At 30.4% G+C, this 11,810-nt stretch overlaps 1 long non-coding RNA gene across 1 annotated transcript; it reads left to right on the top strand.

Moving 5' to 3' along the window:
- Nucleotides 1-1,835: 1,835 nt before the first annotated feature.
- Nucleotides 1,836-4,131, top strand: LOC111369792. Its single transcript, XR_002698253.1, has 2 exons — nucleotides 1,836-2,954; nucleotides 3,520-4,131. It is a non-coding gene; the product is annotated as an uncharacterized LOC111369792 (long non-coding RNA).
- Nucleotides 4,132-11,810: the final 7,679 nt, after the last annotated feature.

Here is an 11,810-nt window from a genome sequence, read left to right on the forward strand (position 1 = left end):
TAGTTTCACTTAAAAGCACGGGCGGCCCCACATGGGATCATGTGGGGTCAAATGACCCCACAGTTTTCTGATTTTTTTTTTTTTTTTGGTGCTGAAAACTTAATTTTCTGTTTTTTTTTGTGCTGAAAACTTAATTTTCTGCCTCAAAAAGTTCAAATTCTAAATCTATATCCATATCACATGGTCCATATCCATTATTTAGTCCATAAATATATCATATAATCCAACGATTTCTTCCCAAAGTGCACATATCGAATATGAACAGTAAACAACCGATTTTTCCTTTTTTTCATGATACGTTGTTCGAAAAAAAAAAAATTTGACCCCACAGTTCAAATGGTCTGGGTCCGCCCCTGCTTAAAAGTCCTTCTAATCACATAAAAGAGTTTTAAGAAATTATCCAATTAAAAGTAAAATTTTTAATTTCAAAAGTAAATTTTAAGTTTTTAAAAGCACTACAAATTGGCCCTACCAAGATTATTGAGAAACTTATGTAATATACACTATACCAAAAATAGTCATTTGCAATATATAAAAGACAATATTCGATAGTTAAGTGTTGTTAAAGGGGTCTATTGCAATATTTTAATAAGTGAATATTGCAATTAGTTAATGTAATTGAGTTTTGGCAACATTTATTTTAAAAATGTTGTCAATATTACTTTTCTCAACGTTTTTGGAAAGTTGCGAAAAGTCTACCTTTCTGCAATGTTCAAAAAACATTGCAAAAGGTATTTTTTGCAATGTTTTTTGAACATTGTAAAAGGTAGATTTTTCGCAACGTTTAACGTTCAAAAAATGTTGCAAAAGATATCTTTCACAACATTTTTTTGAACGCTATAAAAGGTAGTCTTTTTGCAAAGTTTAGAAAACGTTGCGAGAAGTCTACTTTTTGCAACGTTTAAACGTTTTTTGAACGTTGCAAAGGTTAGGTTTATTTATTTATTTAATTTTTTTTGGATTGTTGGTCCTTTCAATTCAGAAGCCCAAGAGAAAAATGTTGCAGGCCTTAACTCGCAACTCAATTTCGCTTCTCCATTCTCCACGCCTCAATCTCGCACCTCAATCTCTCGCCGATTTCAATCACCATAACTTCGCCTCTCCATTCTCCATGCCTTATTCCCTCTTATTTTTTCAACATCTTGACTTCTATAGTGACTAAATTCGTTAGTCCCTGATTCGTTCAAGGTTTCAGAGATCAAATATTTGATTTAAAAAATTAGATAAAAAATTTAAAATATTAAATCAAAATTTTTCTTCAATATTTTTTATAAGGAACTTTTACTATATATAAGTTAAAAATTTTCTTCTAAATAAGTTTAAGTGATTTTATTTTTTTTAATTATAAGTTCAAGTGAATTTTTTAAGTTTAAAATATCTAACTTTCACAACGTTTTTTAAACGTTGCAAAAGACTTAGGGTGCGTTTGATTGCAAGCATGAAATTTGTATGGAAAGAAAATAAATTATAGAGAATTCAATTGCCTAAAATTTATTTGTATAGAAATTATCAATTAAATGTGTTTGATTGATTTAATTTTCAACCTAAAAAATATTATACTTGTCCATTTTTTATTGGTGGGTTAATAAGAGAGAGTGAGTTCCGTAAAAAATAAAATCATATTCTTCCTAAAAAAAATATTTTCTTTGATTTTAAGGAAAATATGATCACGTGATCAAAAGTGAGAAAATATTTTTTATAAAAAAAATGACAATTAAACAGCACATTAATAAGAATTTGAATAAAAAAATACATTTTCCATAAAAAATATAAACAATCAAACGCACTCCTAACATTTATCTTAACATTTATTGACAGCCCAAATTATTTTGCCCTGTTTTTTCCTTTCATCAAATCAGTATTTGCCTTTCACGCGATTCATTCCCAGTTCCTCTTCCAGCAAATGACACATCTGTTTTTCTTCCTTGCCCTCATCGTCCATACTCATCCCATTTTTTTTCCAGCAACTATGGGGACTGAGTGATAGATAATTATGAAGAGTTGCAATTTTCCATAAACAAGAAAACATTGTTGGAGAGAAATTAAAAGAATGGCCGGCGTTTGCCGGAGAATGAGTCCAAAATCAAGAGGCAGAGGAATAGATATTGTTGTGACACTGGGGAGGAATTTACTGTTATTTTCACTGCACACTCAAGGTTTTCTGTTCGTCACATTTTCTTCTGTCACCAGATCTAGGGTTTCGCCCATTTCTTGCCTTGTTAATTTTATTTTTCAATTTAATTCTTATTCCCAGTATAGAGTTTCTCAAAAGATTTGATTATTAGCTGTGAAATAGATTGGAATGATGAATAAGTTAAATATTTCTTTCGTAGTTATATAATAATCTGCTTCAACTTTTCTGAAAGTCTAATTATATATTTTTACCTTTTTCCTACTTTAGCCATTGGGATTTCAAGTTGAGGATACAAAATTAAAGCGTGCTGGATTTGATTATTGACGGCATGCTTTACAATTTCCTTTTTGAAGCTGAATATATTCGGAGTGGTGGAGCCATTACTTTCATACATTGACGTTGCTTCCCTTCTAATATAGGCGAATACCTGATGAGAGTAGTGCAACTTGATAGCTTATTATTTGGAGTTTGGTCTCTGTTTTTGGCATTTAAAACTAGGAGGCTGAATACGTAAAAGACAGATACTTCTATGTCTTAAGCACTAAAAATAAAGGTGGCAAAGAATACTATTTTAAAGAGGTACAACAGACTTCTAAAGTGATTATGATGAATATGTTTCTCTCCAGAATGTCAAACGTTTGACATAATTAGTTGTTCAAAACAGAACTGTATGAGGCACTAGATGGAGATGCCATTTTGTTGATTAATCATATGACAAATAATTGTCATCTGATTATCTATAAATTCTTTATACGTTCGACAAGGAGAAAAAGAAATCAGTTGATCAGCTATGCCAAAAGATCACCATTTAGTTAAAAAGGTAAAGAAATGTACAAATTCCAGTCCTTTTTTTGGTAAGATGTTTTGTTATTGTAGAACCACCTCATTTAGACTTAGTGATTCAGATGCCAGCTTTGTCAACCACCTCATTTCTGCCTGCGCATATGATCTTTTGTTGTATCTGCTGAAACATTAAGTTTTATGAATTTACAAGTTATTTAAAACTTGGAAGTGTGTTTGTATTGTATTGTAGAATGATTTCGTAGATGCCATGAATGTTGCTAATTAGCTTGTCAACAATGTCACGGTTTATTTTTCATATGTGAAAGGAAAATGAAAATTTTAGATGAAATATATAAGTTTATTGTGTTTTCCTCGCGTAATAGAAGGTGTTTTTTATTTGACTTTAATTGTTGTTGCTGTGGAACACCGTTAGTTCACTTACCATTTCCAGAGTTTAGAATATTTAGGTATACACAATAGTGAGAACAAGTATAAAACAGAAGAATGCAGATAGCACAATATATCTTCATACTTGCCAGCTATTTTTTTTTGTGATTCTAAACTCTGCTATGCTTTTTTGACGTCTTATTTTTCTTTTTCAGTTTCATATGGAAGAAACTTCTCTTTGCACTGAGGTTTCATCAGATACACAAAGTTGTCAAACTCTGCGAGAAATAGAAAATAGCACTAGAGGATCAAAATGGAATTCATGATGGAAACAAACATGAAGGAAGGAGAGAATTCGTTGCGCCTGCTATAGGAATGGAGTTTGAGTCCTACTACGATGCTTACAATTATTATAATTGTTATGCCAGAGAGGTTGGATTTAGTGTGAGACTAAAAAACTCGTGGTTCAAAGAAATAGCAGAGAGAAATGTGGTGCTGTACTCTGTTGCGGTAGCCAGGGTTTTAAAAGAGTTGAAGATGTAAACCATTTGCGGAAGGAAACGAGAACTGGTTGTGTCACACCCCTCATTTTTTTTAGTCAAAGTCAAGAAAAAATATTTAGTCAAAGTCAAAGTCATTAAAGACTTAAGTTGAACAAATAACTTTTATGGGATTTAAATTGAAATTTCGAGTAATTGAAGGTTAGGAATGATATAATAAAGGAATCCAAGGATTAGTTTCTATTATGGGAAAAAGAAATGACTAAATGTGATATTGTCCGAAGATGGTGGACTTGCCTTGCAATTATTTAATATTTATCCACTAAATAGCATTTATTTTATGTATTTTCTCATATATTTTGGAGAAAGAGAGAGAGAAGAATCGAGAGAGACCGAGAGGAGGAGGAGGAGAAGAAGAATTTTCAAGTTAGGGTTCTCAAATTCTTCAATTTCTCATTTGGTTTAGAATGGAAAGCATAAATTTATTGAATTAAATTTTTAAGGGTTGTGGATAACTTGCTTTAATTCAAAGTCTAGCAAGAATTATGTGTTATTGATATGTATTTGATGATTAAAATAAGTATATATCAAAGAAATATGTGTTTGGAAATTAGTGTTGAAGAAAGTGGAAACTTTAGAAATGGGTTTGTGATATAAAGCCATATTATTTGAAATTCTTGGAATTATGTGATGCTAAAAACTTAAATTAAGGATTTGAGGTTGAAATTCTCCATTTTTTTTTTTTAGTAATTTTTGAGTTTTTGCGAAACAGGTGCTAGTTTTGAAATTCTGCCCAGAAAGATGCTATTTCTGTCAACTTTTTGGTGACACATTTCAATATACAGAAATTGGTGCCAGTTTTCAATATTTTGGAATTATAGTGCTAGTTTTGTCAATCATCTAATTTTGGTGGATTTTTAGTATTGGAACCAAATTAAGTGTTAAATATTTGACGTTTTGGTGTTAAAATAATTTATATAAAGAAGTATATGTTGTTAATGACTCTAAATGGGATTATGAGATTGAAAATGAAATATGTGAAGTTCTCATTGGTAAATTATTATTTCTAATGGTAGTAAAATACTCAAGGAACGCTTGTGAAGGGATATGATTTATTATAGCGAGAGCATGATATCATGCTTGGAATTTGAAAGTGATGAGGCGACGAGAATATCGAAACCATGATTGACTATAACTTTGTGAGTAGATATAAGCTTATTTTTCAGAAATTAGTATTTATAAAATTTATATTAGTTCAGAAAAATTATTATTTTATACAATTGATTTTACAGCACAATTTTCAGAATAAAGTGGATTTATAATCAGTTGTTCTTTTTAATATTTGATTCAATTCATTTAAATTATTTAATTAGCATGTTATATGAGTATTAAATATTTCAGTATATTTAAAGCTATTTTAAAACCATTAGAAAGTACACAGGTGACTTTATCCTAGTCTGCACTTGTGTGAATGTGTTTCCACCGTGTATGACCAGTTATGGTGATTTTACCTGCTCTACACTATTATGAATGTGTTTCCATAGTGTAGACCAAAATTACAGAATTTCAGTTCTGCGCGCGTATGACTAGAATTACAAAATTTCAGAATTACAGAATTGAATAACTTTGTCATGTCTATCGATGCTAACCGATACATGAGTATAGTTATTCCGGATATCTTTTTGGTGTGATTTTTCAGTGTTATACAATTTATCATATTTCAGATTATAGAATTCAGTTAATTCAATTTTCAGAATAAAGCTTTCAGCCTATAGTATTGACCAGTAGCAATATTTCATCAATTTTCATGAATAGCAGATTATTCGTTAAATTTACAGTTACTTATCTAGAATTAAGAACAAAGAATTTTATGATGCAATCATGTTTTAGTTTTAAAAGTGTTACCAGATTTCAAAATTTTTCAAAGATTTAATAAAGCTAGAATTTTCAAAAATATGTAAAAATGGAAAAAGCATATTTATTCGCAAATTATCCACTCACTGAGCTATAAGCTCATATGTCTTTTCACCTTTCTTCATCAGATAGCAGCTGAATTGAGTAGCTTTGGAGTCTATCGTTCCGCTATATTGAGCCACGCTTCATAGATTGTATGGCCTACTTTACTAGACTATGTAGTACATATTTCTTTGGATTATATGTAGTTTATGTCGAAAAAGGTTATCATGGGTTCATTGCATATTTAGCGTCTTTAGTATATTTGAGAATTGTTGGTTGTAAAGAAAGGAAACGTTGATTTGCTGACATTTTATTTGAATAGTTTTATTTTAAGGGACTAACGTATCCTATTTATATTATAGGTATTGATTTGAGGAAAATTAGTTGTTGTTCAGCGGTTTTAGTTCATATTTCTAGAAGAAATCTGTCAAAATTTTGTTAAAAATATTCTTTAGTCAAGCAAGTCAAGTTGTTTTGGTGGTGGATCCAACGTTTACCTGATATCTACCATCGGCGCACGACACATGTTGAATCTTTTAAGGTGATTCGGGGTGGGTCGTGTCAGGTTGTCTTGCAATGATAAGGATGAGGTTATTGGATTCTAAAAGGTGGCAGACACTTGAAGTTACTCTCATTATGATCTTTTATTACGCAATAATTTAGTTTTTTATTTCATAAATAATATATATGAAATAACTTTTTAGTTAGATGGTGTTGTATTATATTTTAATGTTCAAGTGTTTATTCAAAAATTTGTAACGAAATTATCAATTTTTATGCAATTCCAAATTTTTTTTCACAAAGTATCATTATGAATTTTGCAAGTCAATTTACATCAATTTGTAAAAAAAAGATTAAAACGCTACGGCAACGGTCAAAAAACGTTGCAAAAGACTGATAATACAGTCTTTTGCAACATTGAATAAACGCTGCAAAAATTCTTCTCTCAATGGCAATATTGACCTTCGCAACACATGGTAAAACGCTGTAAAAGGTCTTTTGCAACGATTTTTGACCGCTGTCAAAGCCTTTTTTGGTGTAGTGATTTCAACCCTATTCGTTGGTCAATCTTATCATTTTAAATGACATTAAATATTATGATATATGTTTACTATGCGTGATTAAATAAACAAGAAGATTATTACAATAAACAAGAAGATTATTACAAAGACAACAACAAACTAAAACGTGTAGAGAAAAAAAAAAAGTGTAAGTCGAGAGTTTGAGGTAGGGACTAAAGTGGGAGACGAGGTAAAAAATAATAATAATAAAATAATTCACTACACGTGTATGAAGGTCACCAATAACAAGGCAAATGTCTTGTTCGAGTAGTAAGTGTGAAACCTTACCAGATTAATAACCTATCTGAGATTCCATTTTTTTTTAAATTAATTCAATCTAAACAATTAGAAATCGGTATAAAACTTATTCAAAGTATAATATCGAAAATAATACAGCCATCATTTTGGAAAGTTTCTTCCTTATCATTTCTTCATTTTTTTTTTTCTCATTTCATTCTCGTCTTCATCATCCATCAAATCAACTAAGCCACAATTTGGGAAAGAATTCATATACGGCTTAATTTATAAATCTACTTTCTCTTAAAAGAGGGACTTGAGGGAGTACTATTCATTTTTCTCACACTCATTTTCACACTCTATTTCCAAACTGATTTTGTACTGTTCATTTCATTTATCCCATTATCATTTCCTTTGTTTTCACTATCTACTTCCTAACTAAAATAAAAGAGGCACTTGTAGTATACACCGTTTCTATGGAATCGTGCCCAGTTACTGTTTGCCATTTTTTTAATTAAACGATATACTGCTTTATTAACTTTCACTCGCAACCATAATTTTCATTCCTCTTTCTTCTCTCTGTCTATTCTATTTTTCATACAACTATCCACGCTATTTACTCCACTTCCCCCACACAACCAAGACTTCTTCTTTTTTCTTCTTTATTTTAAGAATTTTCTAATCAAAAATTTATTTGTCATTTTTTCATTGAATTTACAGTACAAAACGATATCGTTTCCTTTGTTGAATAGCGAAACGACGCTGTCTTATTCCATTAATATGATAAAAGAATTGAATATATATTATATATAATTATAGAAAATATTTATAATTTAATTAATAATAATTAAATCTTGATCAATGTATATTATATTCACTCATTACTTAATGTTTGAAATGACTTTTTTTTTTTCAAAAATGAAAAAAATAGGATAATGACTAAAATCGAGAATCATAATTTTAAGGATTATCCTTCTCAACAGCATTTAGATGGTATTCCATCCTGCAAAAATTCAAATGCTAGAACATTGAACAAGAGATAATAGAATAAAGCGTAATCTCGAAAAATTAAGTGAACCGAATTGTAACTATAATTTTACACCAATATACTAATAAAAAAGCTAAATGATTTAACAAATTAAAGAACAAAAAAAAAAAAAAAGAATTGCATGCAAAAAATAGTTATTATAAAGTTTTTAATTAAATTGAAATAATTAAAATTAAAAATAAATAGTATTTAATTAAAATTGAAAAAAATTACTTTTACTATAGAACAAAAAGAATTTTAAATCGAACAAAAATTATTTATAATATAAACAAATATAAATTAACAAAAAAACAAAAATAAATGGAGACACACGGAGAGAAACTCTCCATCACACTGTTTCTCTCTCTATAACACAGAGATATTTCTCCATAATACGGATGGAGACTTCTCTCCTTAACAGGGAGAGATACAGAGAATCTCTCCATGTTATATATGGAGAGAAACATCTTCATCACACGGAGAAATTCACTCTATTTCTCATTTATTTTTTTTAAATTCGTTTTGTTTATATTATAAATAATTTTTTTCGATTTTAATTTTTTTACGATAAAACATACTTTTCTCAATTTTAATTAAATATTATTTATTTAATTTTCATAACTTTCTTTTGTTTAGTTTATTATATATTTTTTTAAAAATTGTTTTAAAATTTCTTTTTTCTTCATTTTATAATTAATTTTTTTTTCGATTTAAAATTCTTTTCCTTTTATGATATAAATAATACTTTTTTTAGTTCAAGCTTTATTGATATCTATATGAACATCTGTTTACATTGTCCAGTGTACTTCTACTGAAATTTTTATCTATAAACTTTTACATTTATCGATAAAAAAAGTATTAATATCCCAAACTCTAAGACTCATCAAGTAATAACAAAAACAAAGCTCGACTAACTATCATCATATCTTTTCTACGCTATTATATACTCAATTACAGTATTTCATGTGCATTGCACGTGTATCGTATTAGTATTTATAAAAATGAGTGTTGAATAAATGAATAATATGCACTTTATAGTCCATTGCAATGTAGGAAGAAAATGAAGTTTAATCAATTATAAATAACTTATAAATAATTTATAAATTAGCCAAACGGAGGGTAAACTGTTAAGAGTTGAGCATAATCGACAGATCTAGACTCCAACAAGCATTGGCCACTGCATGTGTTGAATCGGCCCGTATTAAATCTTTTTTTATGTCAAAGTATTTATTTTTTCGAATATATATTTGTAATTTCATTTGTTCTCAAGTAACTCTGTAGCTCAGTTGATTAGAACACCCGTTTAGTGAGTACGAGGCCTTAAAGTTCAACTATCTATGAGAAGCAATTTTTTATGCAATTACTTTAGTTTAATATTTTTCACTATTTTGAAGTGTATTTATTAAAACTGATGCAATGGGAAATATTCAAATTTGTACTCCCCTTTGAAATTATGGAGAGTTTGATCACGATGACATTCATTGGATGTTTATATCAAATGTAACAAAAATGTATATGTTATAGTTTAAACAAAGTAATAAATATATTTAATTTTTATAGCGGTCATTGACGATCGATGGTTAACGATCACCCATATTCACTCGAGATCTAGGGTCTGTCACTGTCGAGTATATTTTTCTATTACTTTTAACACATTTCTTCAGAAGAGATATTCATTTTTTGAATTAAGAAAACTAAATAAACATTTAAATTAAGTGTTAGATGGACATTCAACTATCAAATAAACATTTTCCATTACCTAGGGATGTGTGTGCCATAACTTTAAAAGATTGAGTATGTGAGTGCACACGATGAAAAATTAGGGACCCTGGTGAAATTTACTCTTTATTTAAATTTTGTCCACTGAGGTCCATTTGTTGATTATTGGATTAGCTAATCCACTCCATGGAAAATCCATTGAAGTAGTCCTATGTCAAGACGAAGACCCGAAGTTAAGCACATTTGTTTGTCGAGGTGCTAAAGCTCGATACAAGTTAAAGCCGAAGCCCAAGTATAACAAATGATGACCCACGCAAAAGGATTCTGAATATACGTGGGAGATCCTTTTAGAATGATTGATGGGAAATGTCATGTCTTGTCAATTTAGGCAGTAGTGTGGCTGCTCTTTGTAAGAGCATTAAATGCGTCACAAGTTAGGAAGGTCAATTTGATGTCTAAAAATGGTATGCTTCATCCAAGAAGATGAGGTCACTTGGATTTTTCATCCAACGGATATCATTTCATTTGTAACACTACAAATACTTCCTCCATGTATCATTTGAAGGCTAATGCAAATCCATACACTTGAAGCTACTATTTGTTTTCTTTCTTGCTGATAGTACACTTGTTTTTGATTAAGTTTAGATTATCTTGTTTTAGTCAAATTGTGAACGATTGGTTATTATTATGCAATCAATCTTGAAATATATTGTCGGAGTTCGAACATATCTGTCTCATGTTATAAAGCTTCTCCTATGTCCAAACTCAAGGTATTCTCGACTAGCATCCTGTCCATACGTGTTGGAATTTTCTTACGTGGACTTGGTATTTATTGTCCATGTCACCCTAACGAAAAATGAGGTCAACATCTTGTCCAGTTCCACAAAATTCTTCTTTCTTATCTTTCTACTCTTCGCAATTCCCTTTGCCTTAATCATTCACTTGGAAATTTTCGATCCTAGAACTCACGTGTTCGAGTACCATAGTGCGGGTTGGTTCAGGGAGTGCGCGAAGTGGGACGATGTTAATCGGCGATTTTTCTAATCGTAGTTTGATGGTGGTTTTGGGGTGATTCTAGTGTCGGAGAACTATACTACGGGAACAATTTTACAGGAGATTCCGGTAGTCGATAACATTGACGTTGGAAAAAATAAGATATTAAATACTTGAATATTTAGACAAATTTGTTTCCTTGTTAGTTATATTACTTTATTCTATGATGATTTTCATTCTAGATTAGGATATCTACCTATTATAAACAATCTCTTTTATTATAATAGGCATTGTAAGACGTTCATTCAAATCAATGAAAATTATTCATCATTCACAAAATTATACCGTGTCAAATTCTAACATGGTATCAGAGCATCTGAATCCGACCACTAGACCAATCTGTGCCAGCAAGACCACCGGCTGAATTGAGGGAGAAAGACCGAAGACGCGTAAAGAAGCGGCCCAATTGCAAAGTTTAATTGATTTCATATATAACCTGCAGAAAACGAGTCGGCGGCTGCAGGCTAAATAAAACCGGCAAAGGACAGACAAATTGAGGAATCAAACATTGTGGTTGGGTGGAGAATTATATACACACAGAAAGCTAATTGAATGATGGATTGAATTCTTTTTGAAGTCAAAACAAATAAGCTGACTGCTATATATTTCTATGCACAAAAAGAAAAAAGAAAAAAAGAATGGGAATTAATTTCCTGTGGCGATTTAAATTGGACAACAGCTGAATTGGAAATATATATACATACTGACAGAAAATTGCAGATCTTGGTAGTTTTGAATTGGCGGCTGTTTTAAGAGGTGCATTTGGGTTGAAATTGAATTCTGTGAATTAACAATAAAGTCGGCAGTTGGAGTTATACACATACAGAAACGGAGAGACACTAAGAAGAATTAAAGGGCTGTTACACCGTCGATCAAACTTCCTCCACCGTGAGTGTCGCCTTGGGTCTCTGTACCGAGCAATACAACCAATTTTTGGAGCTATTAAAACCCAC

The sequence above is a fragment of the Olea europaea genome, chromosome 20 (assembly GCF_002742605.1).
Source record: "Olea europaea var. sylvestris chromosome 20, O_europaea_v1, whole genome shotgun sequence".
NCBI lineage: Eukaryota > Viridiplantae > Streptophyta > Magnoliopsida > Lamiales > Oleaceae > Olea > Olea europaea.